The sequence below is a fragment of the Montipora foliosa genome, chromosome 5, assembly GCF_036669935.1.
Source record: "Montipora foliosa isolate CH-2021 chromosome 5, ASM3666993v2, whole genome shotgun sequence".
NCBI lineage: Eukaryota > Metazoa > Cnidaria > Anthozoa > Scleractinia > Acroporidae > Montipora > Montipora foliosa.
In genome coordinates this window covers 6,247,793-6,257,792 of record NC_090873.1, presented here as the reverse complement: position 1 = coordinate 6,257,792, position 10,000 = coordinate 6,247,793, and the positions used below count along the sequence as shown (strand labels likewise).

General features: G+C 39.1%; 1 protein-coding gene across 1 annotated transcript in view; it reads right to left on the bottom strand.

Annotated features, from left to right (window-relative positions):
• The window catches only part of LOC138003481 (uncharacterized), an 18,266-nt gene extending 17,644 nt beyond the window's left edge, over positions 1-622 (bottom strand). The window contains exon 1 of the mRNA XM_068849573.1: positions 510-622. The gene's annotated coding sequence lies outside the window, so the exon portion shown is untranslated. The remainder of the gene's footprint in view (positions 1-509) is intronic.
• Between the last annotated feature and the right edge of the window lie 9,378 nt (positions 623-10,000).

Below are 10,000 nucleotides of genomic sequence, written 5' to 3'. Positions count from 1 at the left end.
ACGACGTTGAGCTAGATGCAATGACAGTGCATGCATCCAACGAACATCCTGGGATTGGCATAAGAATGCTTCAAGGTTATTTACAATGCAATGGATACTATGTACAGCGTGAAAGAATAAGGCTATCCTTGCTGAGAACTGATCCCATCGGTGTAGTTCAGAGGTGGCAAAGAACGGTTAAAAGGCGTCAGTATAATGTGAAGTTTCCCCTATCATTATGGCATATTGACGGAAATCATAAGCTTATAATAAGGTATTTCTGATTTTATTAACTCAATACCTCAAGAATAGTTGCATGATGGTGACACCATTACATAATGAGCTGTTTTATCAAATATCAATATTAAGCATTGCTTGTTGAGAGGGGAGAGGGAGAGGACAGTGAAAAGTGTAACTTTTCCAATCCAAATCTTCGCTCCATAAAGCGATTAGAAGTTTCGTCTACGCATACCATCATAGCGCGTTCGCCATTCTGTTTACGATCATTCAGCTGAAATCATTTCACTTACCTAACGTGTTTATTGGCGAAGAAACGGTGTATTCCAACTCTTAATGGCGGTTGTCAAAGGATGAATAAACTCGACAAAAGTAGCCTGATATCGAAAGGAAAATTCCCTTTTTTAAGGACCCTATGGCAACAGATCATTTTTCACTCGTCAACGGATGACTTCCGTCTCAGTCGCTAGGGCGGAAGTCACGAAGCCCGTCTTGTCCTCACGCGAAACCAAAAACTCGCGAAGCAGATACAGAAATTGATAATTGGCACTTTGAGCCAATATTTTCATCGCATTCTATCAGACAGTACCGCTAAATTGATATGCTTCCTTTCATAGATTTCTTCTCTTTTCCTGTTTCTATTTTCAGCGCATCAGTTTTTACTTGACATACTAACAAGAGATTTCTTGACCTTTGGTATCATCCAACACACTTTACCAAAATAATAGGAACTAATTTTATCAATGACGTATGTAGACTTCGTTTAACTGTAATTCATTTCTAAGTTATTGCTGCCTTGCTAGTTAAATAATTTTTAGTCCATCAATTTGGGCTCAATGATTCTTTTAAAAATGAACAGGCAAAAGGATTTCAGTCGGTAAACCGTGCGATAAACGGTTTAGTGCTTCTATATATAATGATCTCAGCAGCAACATTTCGTTCCTTTTCACTCGATTATAAGGCAATTGTTCACAAATGTGTGATTTTAATTCTCGGTCAACTTTCCATCTAAAATGAATGGTGTTATCGGAAATGATAGAACTTTCGCCGGCAGCAGCCAAACAACATTACAAGAAGACAAAAGATAGATGTATTTCCGAAGACTAGGAATGCAGTAGTCATGATTTAGCTTCTAGAATCATACATACACACATACAGCCTTTCATATATTTATACAAGATGAAAAATTCAAAGCTAGAAGCCTGCGGTCAATAAATGAACCAGCTTGTTTAAAGAACTATGAGCATCACATGATTGTTGATGACGTCTGATGAAATGCTACAAATGGGTGTGTTGAATTCAGTTCTAGATTCGAGCAGAATCACAGCGACGCTCGGTTTTGGGGCTCCTGAAGTTAAAATTGTAAATAAGGTATAAAATACGTTCCTTTCAACCATCTTGTTCAAACTCCCTGAAGAAGTCTGCGTAATCAGACGAAAACGGTCGGAAAAATAAAAGCAAGTTAACACGATCTTAACCCTGATGATGGCAAACAGCCGAAAACGTTTGGTTCAAACATTTTAATTTTTAACCATTTCATAACCTTTTTAGCCTTGTATATAGAATATATTTTACTAAGCGAACATTATGGACAAGATCTAGATTTGTTGTTGTGTGCTGATCACTAGTATTTATCTCAAAAAATAAACATAAAACGAGGAAAAAAATGTATTGTTTATATCCTTTGTTAAGACTTTCCTCTCATCCTGCGTTTTAGAATATTCCGTATATTACCTGTTTTAGAATGTTCCGTACATTCTACGTTTCAAAATGTTCCATAATTTCAGTATTATAGAATATTCCGCAATTCCGCCGTGCCACCATTCCATTCTATCATTCCACCATTCCGTCAAAACAGGGTCACCAGTCAACTCGATCGGACAAGCAAACCGAGAAATCGAGCCAAAATCCTTTAATCCTCCTTAAACTCGGCCAGCGACATGTATGAAGATCCTATCAAACATCCAGTCAAGAAAATCGCCTCGATACCCACTCGAAGGTAAGGTTGCCACAAAATTTCAATTTCGTCTTCTGTCGACATTCTTGTGACGATCAGCCCACAGGTACCCCAAGCTAACAATGTAATTTGAGCATCACGATCACTTAAAATTATAACCGTTTGTATGGGAATTTGCAAATTAAACGTGTTTAGAAGTCGAAATAAAGAACATGAATCGAACAAAAATGCCTTACCTTGTCTTATCAGTGTTTTTGTGGCTACCTTTGGCCATTTCAGCGCTATTCCAGTGGGTGTAGGTTCGCTGTTTCCTCTTTCCATATAGTATAAGACTAAAACTCCCTCCAAGTTTCAAGTTTATTGTAGAATTTCATTATATAATAAATTTTTCAATCTGCACTGCTCGCAGTTAGCAATAGCTAGTCGAGGCGAGCAGTGGTTAGATGTATATACAAGAGAGGACAAGTAGAGAAAGCTACGGTAATCAATTGTGTTTTACAAACGAACAGGTATACGAATAACTAGTGTACCTACTCCCCTCGCACTGAAACGGCCAGAAATGCTAAGAACATACCATAGATAAGACAAGGAGGCAAGGTGAGAAATTCTGGTGTATTTTTATTTCTACTTTAATGCCCTAAATAATGATCGCTAAATTCCCAATAAAAACCCTTATAAAATTTATGTAACGCAACAACGATACTCCGTGAGCTTGGGGTACCTATGATCAGCCGTGCACCCAAACGGTCAATTGGTGACAAGTCACCAGTTCCTTAGTACAAATTTTTTTTCCTCCACCCCTCCCCGGATTTGACAAAATTCCTTGGGAGAAAACTAACGCTCTTAAAGTCCGGGGAAGGGCCTGGTGGAGCGAAAGACCAATCTCTAGAGACACCAAGATAACAAGAGAGAAACGCACGACTTCTGGTGGACGAACAAAAGACGCTAATGAGAGATCTTTTGTTTTCGTCCACCAACATGGCTGTGATGACGTCACGTGAAAACCATCTAAAAAGAGAGCGGTGACCGTACATGTCACCAACTGATCGTCACAAGTATGTTGATAGATGGCGAAATTGAAATTTTGTGGCAAATTTTCCTTCGCAGAGTGGATAGCGAGACTATTTTCTTGACTAGATGTTTGATAGAATCTTCGAACATGTCGCTGGCCGAGTTTGAGGCGGATTGAAGGATTTTGGTTAAATGTTTTGGCTCGATTTCTCGGTTTGCTTGGCCGATCGACTGGTGAGCTTTTCCTACCTTCTCAGGTCTTCGTTTGAGGATATCTTGCGAAATAGAGGACAGAATGGCACCAGATTACCGAAGAACGATCACAAAGAGACAACACACAAGTGAGTGCAACATTAGTGCTTATTTCTTTTATTACGCCTTCTGATTTGTATCGACTAACTTCAAAGCAAAACACAGAGTTTGGGACAACTGTGGTTTCTAAACAACTTTTGAAGACCTTGTTTTGTATGCCGATCGCTCACAAGTTCTACATCTCGTCCAAAAAATAATAATAAAAAAATAAAAATAAAAATTTGAACAATGACACTTCCGGTTCAATTTTCCCACCCCACCTAGGCAAAGGTCAAATTTCCCACCCCTGGGGAGGCCTTACCCGTCAAATTCACCACCCCGCGCAACGACAACGGCAACGGCAACGGCAACGGCAACGAGAACGTCACAAATTTGCATATTTATTAGGCAAAACAATAGCTTTACACGCTCTGCACGTGTGTTTTTCACTTTTGTCCATTTCATTGCCGTCGTCGGCAAAACTACAACGTGAAATAGCCAAATTTTAGGTTTTATGGAAAACGTCATTACTTGAGGATAAATTTTCATTTTCTGCCCTAAATTGAGCGCCGTTCCTACCACGGTCATTTTTGAGGAACTACCACACCCCCGTCATATTAAAAAAGTTGAAATATTAAAGAAGCGATTACAATAACGCGAATTTATATTTTGAGATGACGTTCTCGTTGCCGTCGCTGTTGTCGTTGCTTAAGCTCCCTAATAGTCAAATGCCCGGGGTTTGCCTGGGAAGGGGGGAGGGGGGATGTTGAAGTTTCGAGTTGATCGGCGCATAATGTATAAATATCAACAAACCTCCGTCGTACTATCATCGACATGAGCTTCGTCGTCTCCAATAAACGATCCGTAAGCATTTACAACGGCAACGGCACTTCCTGCAGATAATTCAGAAACTGGGATAGAAGATTCAATATCACACGTTGTCCAAAAAAAAAATTCACGACGGCAGCAGCGATGGACGACCAAGCTCGAAGAAACAATCGATGTCTCGCTCTCATGCAAACCAAATTAAAAACAGACGCTCGCAATGCCTAACGGTCTATACGGAGTCTTCAAATGACTTGCGGTGGCATTCTTTCACAGTCGTCTGAAGCTTCTAAAGGAAATGACAAATGAAGAAAGTGCTATCCACTCATCACAAACGAGGCTTAATGAAACTACTGAAAGCTACCCACTGAGGATTTTGTTACCCGACAGGCAGTCGTAACGAGGGAAGATTACAAGCCCTAAATGAAGGCGCGTATTTCAGCTCATACCTGTATAATCATGAAGAGAATAAAAGTACCTGAAAATTGGCGACAGAAAGTTCTAAAATTCAGCGACAGTATCTAGATCTATAAAGCCAAGCAACTCCGCAGTGTTTTAACGAGGAATATAAAAGTTAGCGACCGAACACGCCTTAAATTTCGAGGCGACCCAAGCTCCCACTTGTTTTTCACAAGCAGTTGTTTTCGTTTACTCGACTATCTGGGAGCCTTGGAACAGGCTAGACAGAGAAAAAAAAACGTACCATAGTCTTAAATGCACCATATGCCCTGACTTAACGGTTTCGCATTTTCTTTCTATTTAAAGCGACCATGTAATGTAAATGTAATGTAAAATCTTTATTTAAACACGGTAAAATCATAAGGAGTATAAAAATCAGGAGTTCGCGGAAACGGGACAAATAGTTTGTTAACAGAGTCCCTCACGGAATAACGCGTTTCATTTCGTTTAACAAATGTAGAAGATAAATATTAAGGAGCAAGACCATTTAAAGACTTGTATACCATTAAGGCTTTCTGTATTTGAAATTTGAGTGCTTAATTCTTTCCAATCGAGTTGTCTAATTAAGCGGTTAGCATCAGCATCATAGCTAGAAAAGATTAAGACGCGAGCGGCACGGTTCTGAAGCTTCTGTAGCCTGTCAATTAACGTTTTACCACAATTACCCCAGCCAGGATTGCAATAGTCGAAATGAGATTGAATTAGTGCATTGTATATATAATGAAGAGTGGGTGGAGGGACGAACGGTCGAATTCTTTTTATTGATCCTATCCCGGAAGCGACCTTTTTAGATAATTTATCAATGTGTCTTTGCCACCGTAGATTTTCATCAATAAATATTCCAAGCGATTCAACCGAGGAAACATGTTCAATCGCAACATTATCAATCGAAAGCTTAAGTGGCTTTGACAAAGTACTCAATTTTTGTCTGGAGCTAATTAGCATAAATTCAGTTTTAGCACTGTTCAAAGTAAGTTTAATAGAAGTAAGCCATTTGTTTAAGTTTAAATTTCAGTCGTGATTCAGATTTAACTGTATTGAATTCACATCAACGCCAGCATAAATGATGTAAATAAATGATGATTGGTGTCATCAGCATACATCCTAGGCTGGCACGATGTTAGGCAGTTTGGTAAGTCATTAATATAAATAAGAAATAAGAGGGGGCCAAGGATTGTTCCCCGGGGGAGGGGGACTCCCATATGAAACAGATGGGGATGCTCGCCGTCTCGCTTAGGGGTGTAAATTTTGGATTTTGGTCTCGCTTAGGGTCTCCCCCCCCCCCCGGGATTGTTCCTTGCGGTACCCCACATTTAAGTGAACAGATTTCAGAGAGAGAACAATCGTTGAGTACGATAAGTTAAATACGACTTAAACCAATCAAGAGCTGTTCCTTGTATTCCATAAAGGTTCATTTTGGATAAAAGGATGTCATGGTCAACGGTGTCGAATGCCTTTTTTAAATCGAGGAAAACCACAGCATTAACATTACCTCGATCAATATTAAAGGCCCAGTTATCCGTAGCTTCCAAAAGGGCAGTTACAGTAGAGTGTAATGAACGAAAACCCGATTGATGATTAGAAATAATATCTCCATTAAGAAAAACTGAATTTATTGTTATTTACATTTATATTATTGATATAACTTGAATTATTGTTTCAACTGGGGGAATTTCATTAGCAAATGATCATTAAAAGCGTTAGAGAGCTCGCTAGGATTAGAGATAACGGCATCATTCAATTTCAATTCTTTCACCGTTGTATTATTTACACGACGGGAAGTAAGCTCATTAAAGGTTTGCCACGTTTTTCGAGGATTACCCTTACATTGAATAAAAGCGTTAGAATAATAAGTATTTTATTACGCAACTTTTTGTACTTTTCCCAATCGCGTGAATCATTCGATGCAATTGCTTTTCTTTTGGCAGCATCGCGATTACGCATGCCTTTCTTTAATTGTGAATTGATCCAGGGTGCTTTATTGGTTCTAGCGCGTCTAGATCGGAGTGGTGCATGTATATTAACAATATCCAAAAATTTCGTTTTCCAATCAGTCCACAAAACCGTTTTGGATCTTCAGAACCATTACAGAACCAGTCTTGTTCAGCGATATCGTTACGAAAACTCTGAATGCCGTGTTGAAAAAGACGCGAGAGATAATTTCCCATAAACGTAAATAAGGCTATGATCGCTGATGCCAATATGCGAGACTCCGGAACAGGCAACCCTGTCAACATAATTTGTATAAATTAAATCAATAAATGTTGACGAGGATTCAGTTATACGAGTATAGGTTCAGTTATAAGTTGTTGAAGCCCAAATAAATCAGAAATTTCACATAAATGTCGCTGTTTTGTCTCACACCCAGGCTGCAATTTGCGTAAATTGTGTATATTTCTAATTGTTTCCACGTTGTCGTCCAAGCCATCGAAAAGGTCCGTTTACACTGGCGAGCTGCCGCGCAGCTTAATTGACTCAAGGCAATTTTCGTCGCACTGAAGGTGCAACTAGCTGCGACTTCATAACGATTTTAGTGCAGTTTGTCAGTGCACCTCTATTTCGTAAACAAAACTGAGGTGTGGGCCTTCTCAAAGGTGAAACTGCTGCTCAGACCCTGTGTTTTGTGAGTCGCGTCTCAAACCATAGTAATTTGAATTATAAATCGCACTGAAATAGCAGCTGGTTTACACGCAACTTCAACGCGAGAAAAGTTGCATCGAATTGCGGGACAAAAATCGCCCGTCTAAACGAGCCTCTCGTGAATATAGCTCAGTGCAGGTTAACAGGAAGACAGCATGGTAGACTCACTTTCCTAGCCACGGTTTCCTACAGATACAAGAGACTAACTGTTCCTTCTGCCAAGGACAAAAATAAATTTGCATTGGAAGGGTATAAAATGTACTACAGTTTCTCATTTCTATTTCATGGCTCAATACTTGTATACTTCAAATCGAGCCACGAGGGAAGGGAGGGTGGAAGGACAACATCTCAAGAAAAAAAATCCATTGTGTTCGCTTTACTGCAAACTGATGTTGTTCGAAATTCAAACTGAAGTATACTTATCTTGAAAAAAACTGAAGAGAATCAGTACTGGTATCATCTTTTTGTCTAACGAAGCAAATTACATCACGTAAATAATACGATAATTAATCAAACCCTGCCATATGACGTAGTCTATGTAAAATAAATAAAAGATAAATATGTTTTATTTGTACTCGGCAGTGTTTATTGCAGAAAGGCTTTAACTTATTTAAATAAACCATAACAACGTTACATTCCATTAGAAGGCTAACGTATTTCAGTTGGCCTTAAATCTAACATCCACCATTCAGGGGCCGTTTGCTCGAAGCGTGATTAGCTGTTGGTTAAGAGGTATCAAAACCTATAGGTTTCCGTGGTATTTAACGCTAACCATGCTTCGAGCAACCCGGGCCAGATCGCTTGATTACAGGTCCAATACTTGTAACGTACAGAGTGTTTTCACATGACGTCATGTCGGCCATATTGGTGTTCCAAATCAATACTGAGGGAATTGAACTATTTTGTAATGCAGAAAACTTTCTTTTGTTTCATTAAAAAAAACATCGCCGCTGGTCACGTGAGTGAAACACACTAGCTATTGGACCTATATAGAATCACGAATTTTAGACTAAGCTAGTTGCGTGAGTTCACGTAGGATAATTTGGGACAATGCCTGCATGGCCCCTTGTATTGCAAGATATTGATGATAATAATAGTAAGAAAAATATTATCTAAAAAAAATTAAGAATAACAATAAAAGTTCAAATAAAGGCCTACAAATATTTGATACTCTTTATAAAGCTAGAATCCGTGAGCTGTAGAATCCAAGGTGATAACTATATACAATGACAATTTAAACAAAAATTAACAAGATATTTTTTCCATAAAAAACGATGTCTATTTTTTTTTACATCACTTTGAACACGGAAACATTTTCGATCACCTCTATCCGTCTTTTCGTGAAGGCTATTCATCAAGCAGCCACCCAGAAACATCCAACGCTGTAACGCTCTGTCATATAAAAGTTTCGGAGTTTATTTCAATGGCCTTTCCATACAACGCTTTTTTTCAATTTCGAAGCGAGAGCCCGGTAAGTCTGGTTTTTAGGCACTAAATAGAATTAGAACAGAACCTGTTTCCAGGTCGAATTGGAATTTGGAGTGTTACAGGTTTTTGTGGAGGATAAATCGCAGCAAAGATGAGAACCAACAGCAAACTCGACTAATTTAGGATTCAAACCCAGAGCACATTGATATCATCTGATTCATGAGACACATAAAATTACGTTTTCAGAAGCATCTAAGAATCTACTTACAGCTGATCTATAGCAAACAGTCATCTAACTACGCTATTATTGGCTATTTAACAATTATTCCATGAGCGCGCGTTGGATATGAGATGGCAAATAGCCAACGAGGCGCGTAGCGCCGAGTTGGCTATAACCAATCTCATATCAAACAAGCGCGAATGGAATAATTGTTTTATTAAATTCTTTAATCTCCAAAAGTTTGGAAGTACGAAATACGAGCGAAAAAAGCGAGAAAATCCGAGCGAAATCGAGAAAACTTGATGAAGATGCGATGTTGTGTAATACCTGGTGGTCAGACAGACGCAGGCTCGTCACAAAAACATTTCTTACTTTTTCCCGTACTTCTAAACGTCGGAATTTCCAAACTTTCCACAAAAACATGTTTTTGTTTGGGTTTTTTTGTTTATTCAGAGAGAAATTTCGCTTTCCGGCGAAAATAATTTTAGCTTAGCAATCATTTGCCATATGAGGTCAAACTAAGGTATCTGAGCTGATAACCGAGATTGAGTAAACCATTCAGAGCACGAGAAATGCATTAAACGCGGTTGAGAATTTAATAAGTTCAGTTATTGAAGAAAGTAAAGAAAAGCGTTATTTGTTACGTGCAAGCCAAAACTACACCACAAAACACAGAAAAAGGCCAATCCTCGGCCTGGTCCCAGAGCATTCTACAGGCTCGATCAAACCTGGACTCTGTGATGCGTCGTGACGTCATCGAAAGAGACCCCTGTTTCCCAGACTTCGCGAGACAACGGGGCAACAAATAAAGTCTGGCTACTAGGCTAGCCAGTGACATGCATTGTACACAAAACACTGCATGTGGGTGAACACTTGACAATATAGTAATGCTCCTTGCAAGGTTTTTTTTCCCCCCTGAGCTTTTCTTATTTTCTTTAACTCTCCTAGAGTTC